Below are 8,225 nucleotides of genomic sequence, written 5' to 3' on the forward strand. Positions count from 1 at the left end.
CAGGAACTGTTTTGAAAAAGTGGGGCTATGTTGTGAGAACAGCTGCAGAGCTCTTTGAAAAAAAATTCCATATAATAAAGCAAAATGGTACAGCTGAATGTCTTTAAAGTATAGGAAGAAAATGTCAATATCAGGCAGAACTTCTTATTTCACACGAGCCCTGGAGATGGAAATTCATCAGAAATGGCAAATGTGCTTTATGTTATGTTCCTTGATAGGTTGTGTTTTTAAAAATGTGGAATACTGGGAATTCCCATTGTATTGCAATGGAAACAAATCTGACAAGTATCCACGAGGGTGTGGGTTCTATCCCTGACCTGGTTCAGTGGGTTAAGGATCTGGCATTGCTGTGAGCTGTGGTATAGATCCCAGACGCAGCTCAGGTTCCATGCTTCTGTGGCTGTGGTGTAGGCCGGCAGCTGTAGCTCCAATTGGACCCCTAGCCTGGGAACTTCCATATGCAAAGTGTGTGGCCCTAAAAAGCAAAAAAAAAAAAAAAAAAAAAAAAAAAAAGGTGGAACATAATAATTCATGTGCTCAAGAAACTTGCCACTTTTATTACTTCAAATGATTTTTCTACTAGGCACATAACATTCAAATGCTAATTTATGTCAAATAGGAATATTGTTGACATTAACCTTCCCTCTGTACTGTAACTACAGTTGTTTCCTCCAAGTCCTGAGTTATCACTGACACTGCAGAGAATGGCAGCCACCACATTTTGATGCTGCTGTAATTATTGGATGAGAATACTAATAGCCATAGCCATACCACACATTTGAATCGCACTTTATCATGTGACTACATTTAGTTCTTTTCTTGTGGGTGTTTGCTTTTTAGGGCTGCGCCCACGGCATATGGAAGTTCCCGGGCTAGGAGTCGAATCGGAGCTACAGCTGCTGGCAAATGCCACAGCCACAGCAACGAAGGATCTGAGCCATGTCTGTGACCTACACACACACCACAGCTCAAGGCATTACTGGATCCCCAACCCACTGAGCGAGCCCAGGGATCGAACCCACATCCTCATGGATACTAGTCGAATACATTTCTGCTGTGACAGGACGGGAACACCTACATTTAATTACTATATCAACCCTGTGTGGTGTAAGGTAGACATTATTAATTATATCTGATAGATGATAGCTGAACAAACGAAGGCTCAGAGAGGTTAATAAACTTGCCCGAGGACACAGCTAATTATTGTATACATTGATCACGAAGAATTCTTATTAAAATGAATATATCCCATTTGTAAATATTTTGCTTCAGGGAAGCATCTGCAAAGTCTTACACTGCAGATATGTATTTAGAGTATAGTCACTGTGTAACGCTGGTAGAATTTGTTGTATAAAGGTGCAGTAAAGTCAGGCATTTATGTCTTTGCTTTCTATTAGCTCCATGTTATTTGGTATTTAAAAAATTATCTTCCTTAAAAATTGTATTTCTGGAGTTCCTGTTGTGGCGCAGTGGTTAACGAATCCGACTAGGAACCATGAGGTTGCGGGTTCGATCCCTGGCCTTGCTCAGTGGGTTAAGGATCTGGCGTTGCCGTGAGCTGTGGTGTGGGTCGCAGTCATGGCTCGGATCCTGCATTGCTGTGGCTCTGGCGTAAGCCGGTGGCTACAGCTCCGATTAGACCTGGGAACCTCCATATGCCACGGGAGCGGCTCAAGAAAAGGCAAAAAGACAAAAAAAAAAAAAATGTATTTCTAATTTGTTGAAGCAAAAGTGTCATCATATTTGTTTTTTTGTTTTTTTGTTTTTTTTTCTAGCACAGGAATGAGGGAGGAACACGTCCCCACCCAAGAAAAATCTTCCCTTTAAAAATGCTGCTGTATTGTATGTCAGCCACTTAGGGGACTTTGGAACAGTTTTGTTTAAAACGATTCTTGGTGCCTGTTGCTAGTGAAGGTGCAGGCACATCTGGGACCACGTCTGAAGCACATGGGGTATGGTGGTAGCAGCCCTCTTGCAGTGGCTTGTGGCATGTGAAGCCTTTGGTGCCCCACAGGCCACCCTTGGAGGGCTGGTTGTTGTCCGCATCTTCAGGTCTTTGCCTAGCAGGATGGCAGAAGCCAGTTTTCCAAAACTACCTCTCACCAATATCCCTGGTATCTTTTGCACTGTCTTCCACCTGATTTGAAAAGCTCTACTGACCGTTCACGTTGACTTAACCTTCTATTCAACAACCACGTTCCCCACACTCCTTCCCTAAAATCTCAGCCTGGTGTAAACTTAGTCTTCCCAAAGTATTTAAACCAGTACAACTCTTTTTTGTTTTGTTTTATTTTTTGGCTGCACCCACGGCATATGGAAGTTCCTGGGTCAGGGATCAAATCTGAGTGGCAGCTGCAACCTACACCACAGCTGGGGGCAATGCCAGGTTCTTAACCTACTGTTTTTAACCTACAGTGGGAACTCCATGACTCATTTTTTAAACTGAGTGGACACTGCCTTACCTGATGGTGTTTTGTGGGTTTTTTTTTTTTTTTTTGGTCTTTTTAGGGCTGCACCGCAGCATATGGAGGTTCCCAGGCTAGGAGTTGAATCAGAGCTGTAGCTGCTGGCCTGCACCACAGCCACAGCAACACCAGATCCAAACTGTGTCTGTGACCGACACCACAGCTCACCGCAATGCCAGATCCTTAACCCACTGACTGAGGCCAGGGATCGAACCTGCATCCTCATAGTTGCTAGTCAGATTCGTTTCCACTGAGCCACGATGGGACCTCCCTGATGGTGGTTTTGTTCAATAGCATACATGTTTCAGCTCACCAACCTAAGTATAAACTTCAGGAGGACAGGATTTGCAGCAACATGGATGGGCATTATGCCAAGTGAAATGAGTCCAACGGAGAAAGATACATACTGTGTGATACTGCTTATATGTAGAATCTAAAAAGTACAACAAACTAGTGAATATAACGTGAAAGAGGCAGACTCACGGATCTAGAGAACAAACTAATGGTTACCAGTGGGGGGAAGGGCAGTATGGGGCTGGGGAAGTGGGCAGTACAAACTATTAGGTACAAGATAGGCTCAGGGATATACTGGACAACAGAAGAATATAGCCATTATTTTGTAATAAGTATAAATGGAAAGTAACCTTTAAAAATTGTATAATTTTTTTTCTAAAAAAGCAAAACCTTCAGGAGGTCAGGAAGTGGGTCTTAGGCCCGAGTCTTGCCAACCATCCTTCCACCTCCCCTCGGCACCCCAGCCCTGGGCGGGGCCTGATCTGAGAGGCAGAGACTGGTGATCAAGGACAAGTACTCTGGACCTGATTTCCTGGCTTGGAATCCTAACTGCTCTTTACTCACTGTGACCTTTGGCAGCTCAGCCTCTTAATCTGTGACATAGAAATCAGAACAGTACCTACCTCAGAGGGTTGGTAAGAAGGTTCAGCGAGATAGGGGGTGCAAAGGGCCTAGACCAGCACCTGGTTAACAGTAACTATGAAGGAAGCCTCAGCTGTTGTTATCCTGCATAAGCATCTGCAGGCCAGAGGCAGGAACTCCATGAGGAGGCCATGGAGGCTGAGAGATTGGAAGAGCTGGCTGAGGGCCCTGGGATCTTTCTCCACACTCCCTGCCCAGCCTCAGCTGCTGGTCCCCACCTAGTTCAGGCCCCTCACCGGCTGGGGGCGTGTGCTCCTGGGAGTGCAGTTGGGCAGTGCTGTTGCCAAAAGAGAATGCTGAGGGAGGGCGGACAGGATGTGGTGCCCATGGGAGTGGATGCGGGGAGTGCATGGCAAGGAGTTAAGGATGCCTTCCAGCCTGGGTGACTGAGGTGACAATGACACTGATAAATGGATCCAGGAGTGGAACAGGTGAGGGGCACATAACCCCCAATGTGAGTTCCGTTATGGACATGTGGAGTTTCCAGTGTCTGGGATGCTGCCATTTGGAGCTACCCAGTAGCAACAGCAATAACAGATAACATGTATTAAAAAAATATCATGTTCTGGTCCCTACTCCAAGCCCATCACTGGTGCTAATCCACTTAGTCTCACCGCCACGCTATGAAGGAGGTGTTATCTTTATTGGCATTTTGCAGATGAGAAAAGTAGGTAAAGAGAGGTTAAGTCATTTATGTTAAGTCCATGGCACTCATTAGGGCTGGCACAGATACTGGTACTCAGGCAGTCTGGTTTCTGAGCTCCGATGTGTAGCTCCCACTCTCTCTGTGGCTTCACAGGAAGGCAAGTCTGGAGCGTAGATGTGGGGAAGCCATGGGAGGGGTGGTACCACTCAGAGGGAGACGGCAGAGTGGGGTGGGATTGGCTGAAAGAAACTCAGGGAGCGGGGAGACAGGGCCAAGCCGCTACTGCAGGCTGGCCAAGCATCTTGAGAGAACCGATTCAAGCCCTGGAGGGAGCAAACAGAGTGGTGGGAAGATGCTGTCCCAGCTCAGCAGCAGCACCATCCTTTGGGAGCCACCCTGGCCATCAGCTGGGTTGGGAGCACCTGAGGCTCCTGTGTTTGGAGGCCTGGTCTCCTAAGCACAGGCCCACAGGGGCCAGGCAGAAGGTAGGAGGCTGGAAGTGGAGGGCTGTGAGTTCTATTAGGGTCCTCCCCCGCCAGGACTGCAGGGCCCAGGTGGGCAAGGGCAGTCAGGAGTCAGGATGCTTCCCTGTGTGTCAGCCAATCCTCTGACATCGATGCCCCCCCACCCCCGGGAGTTCATTGAAGTCCTAACCCTCAATGTAAAGGTATTTGGAGGTGGAGCCTTTGGTAGGTCATTAGGTTATGAGGGTGGAGCCCTCCTGATGGGATCAGAGCCCCAATGAGAAAGGATGTGAGCGAGAAGGTCTCTCCCAGCTATAGAAAGACACAGCAAGAAGGCGGCTGTGTGCAAGCCAGGAGGACATCCCTCACCAGAACCCAACCACGTTGGCACCCTGATTGAGGACTTCCAGCCTCCAGAGCTGTAAGAAATAAATGGTTACTGTTTAAGCCACCCAGCATGATATTTTGTTATAGCAGCCCCAGTAGACTAAGACCACACTCTTCTTAATTTGCCAAGAAAAGGTTATAGACTTGACACAATGGTTTGATGAAACACTGTTGCCCATTTCCATCAACAAGGTTTGTTTAAACTGCCTTTAAATTTCTTAAATTAATGCTCTTTAGAAGTAAGTAGGTGGTAAGTATTATTATTGAGGGCACATACGAAGAAATGGATATGGGAATAGAATCCTAGCTAGACGCCCCCCGCCAAACTTTTTATGTAAGAAACCACCCACTGAAAGGGGGTTTAGGCTGCAAAATACTAGTTATGTCCTGGAGTTGGATTGGTAATTTTCAATTAACTTTTAGGGTGGCATAGCCTGGTACCTAAACAAGGTGAAGTGGCTGCTAAAGATTTATTTTGTACTGTGCATGCTGCCTTAATTATACCAAGAGGTTTAATGCTCTCAGCTCTGGCAGCGAATCAGAATCACTATCACCTGAGGGGTTTTAAGAAATTGCACACTTATTAGGCCCCATCCCTGCAGGCTTTGGTTGAGTAAATTAGAGAAGGGATAGAGGAACCCATTAGTGCTTTTTTTTTTTTTAATCAGTGCATTTTTAAAATAGGCGCACTTTTGTCAAGATGATGGAATGATGTAGCATTCGTCTCATTGAAATGATTTTCCCCAAAAATTTGAGAAGAAAATTAATAACAGAGCTGGCAAACAGGAAAGAGTACTGCCACCTGATAAGAAATTTGAGGCTTCTCTGGGGGATACCAGCAGATAAGATTGGATTTTAAAAGCTAACATAGCAGAAAGCTCAAAAGGATCTGACTGACCTATTGGTTTGCTTAGGGAGAGCCTGTTCTTTGCCCTGGAGCTGGGAAGAAGCATCACAGTGCCATCTAGTGGAAGTCTGGAGGAGTCCTTGGAATGATTGATTATCAGGGTAATTAATTAAGACACCCCATTTGCACCTGCTTCCTCATGCTGAGCAGCTGGTGGCAGCATTTGTCCCCAGGCTAGAGCTGCAAGAACAGTTTTCTAAAATTTGGGCTCTGTCTTGGAGTGGGAGCATTGGCACTGAGGTAACAGAGAAGCAGAGGTATCTTTGGGCTCTGAGTGGAGTGAGGCTCACCAGGCTTGTCCCACTTTGTTGGAGGGCTCAGTCGCTTGCTGCCCTGCTCACACACCCATTGGGAAGCCTGGCTGTGGGCCTGTCTGCCCATGTACAGACTATTCTCACAGCTTGGCTGAAATTCAGGAGAGAGGTCAGCTGTACCAACAGACATTCTAGGGTGTGTATCTGATACAGATTTGTCATGAGTGGCCAGTTATTAACTGCATCCATCATTGATCTCAGTGGATTCCTTAGTGCCTCCATGAGGCTGTTTGCAGAGGGCAAATGAAGCATTGAGAGTAAGGGTGACAAGCGCTGTTGATTTCCGTACAGCCTCCAGTCAGTCACACACTTTACAAGAAAGACAGCTGAGGGTCAGAGAAATTAAGACTTAAATTTGTACAGATAATATGTGGCAGACCTAGGATACAAAACCAGATTTGGGGACATCAGATTATGCTCTTTCTGCTTTTCACGTAGGTTTCAGCTTACTTTGTTTCAACTATTTGATAAACATTCATTTCTAGAAGACTGACTGAACTTGGAGATCTTTAGGTAGCAGTTGTTACATGTTCCAGTGTAATAGCTGCAGAACTCTGAGAAGTGTTCTCAAATGATGGATCCTATATAACTGGCATGGCAGGAGTGAAAAGGACATTTTAATATATTAATAAGAGGGTAATTTAGGGGTATGACTGTAGACGGATGGAGTGTGTGTTCGTCTCCTGTCACCGCTGTAACTGATTACCACAAAGTTGGTGGCATAAACCAACAGACTTAATTTCCTCACAGTTCTGGAGGCTGGAAGTCCAAAGTCAAGCTGTCAACAGGGTCACCTTCCTTTTAACCTCTAGGGGAGATTCCGTTCCTTGCCTCTTCCGGCTTCTGATGGCTGTTGGCCTCCTTGACTTGTGGCTGCATCACTCTGGTCTCTGCCTCCTCCTTCACATTGCCTTCTCCTCTGTGTCTCTGTGTCTTCTCTTCATCTGTCTCTTAAAGGGACACTTGCCACTGGATTTAGGATCCACCTGCATCATCCAGGGTGATAGCATATCAACATCCTATACTTAATTGCATCTGCAAAGACCCTTTTTCCAAGTGAGATCTCAACAAGAAGGTCCAGGAATTTTGGATGTGGACATATCTTTTGGGAGCCATCATTTAACCTACCGCAGAGTGTAAATATTTTTTCTTAGTGAAAAAAAAATCCATTGGCATTATATCGTGTGATTTTTTTTTTTTCCCAACCTGTGGCATATGGAAGTTTCCAGGCTGGGGATCCAAGCTGTAGCTGCCACCTATGCCATAGCTGTAGCAATGCAAGATCCTTAACCTGCTGCACCACTGTGGGAACTCCCCTGTGATGTATGTTAATACAGCCATCAGCACACTTCAACTCTTGGGACTAGATCATGTCATTTTGTTTTGTTTTGTTTTGTTTTTAGGGCTGTACCTGTGGCATATGGAAGTTCCAGGCTAGGGGTCTAATTGGAGCTGTTGCTGCTGGCCTATGTCAGAGCCATGGCAACGCCAGATCCGAGCCGCATCTGTGACCTACACCACGGCTCACAGCAACACCCAATCCTTAACCCACTGAGCGAGGCCAGGGATTGAACCCGCAACGTCATGGTTCCTAGTGGGATTTGTTTCTGCTGCACCATGACGGGAACTCCTAGATCCATGTCATTTTTTCTTAAACCAACGGGTAACAGTTACCAGTTTAGAAAACAGAGCTTTTCTTGAGCCTTTCCCCTGCCTGTGTGTGATGACATTTCCTATGACTTTGTCTCTCCCTCCTTTTCTTCAGCTTCCTAGGAACGATATTTGGATTTTCGGTCTTGGAAACTACTATTCAGGAGAGAGGCGGTCAAGGAGGTCAAGCAAAAGAAAATCAGAAACTGTTCTGCAGTTGCTGTGTTCTTTAGTAGTGGAAAAGAATGGCAGGTTTATTTAGCTCCCAATTGGAAAGAAAGGTAAAATCCTTAACAAGGGAGTGGATACTGGGCTATTTATTTCTGAGTCACTCACAGTCTTCAGTTTGCAGATGGAGAAAACAGAAAGCCAGAAGGATTATATAAGGTCATCTGGCAAGTCAGAGGCTGACCCTGTGTCAACACTAGGAGCTTTGGAGCTCTCTACTCCGATCCC

Source organism: Sus scrofa, chromosome 15 (genome assembly GCF_000003025.6).
Source record: "Sus scrofa isolate TJ Tabasco breed Duroc chromosome 15, Sscrofa11.1, whole genome shotgun sequence".
In the NCBI taxonomy this organism is placed as follows: Eukaryota; Metazoa; Chordata; class Mammalia; order Artiodactyla; family Suidae; genus Sus; species Sus scrofa.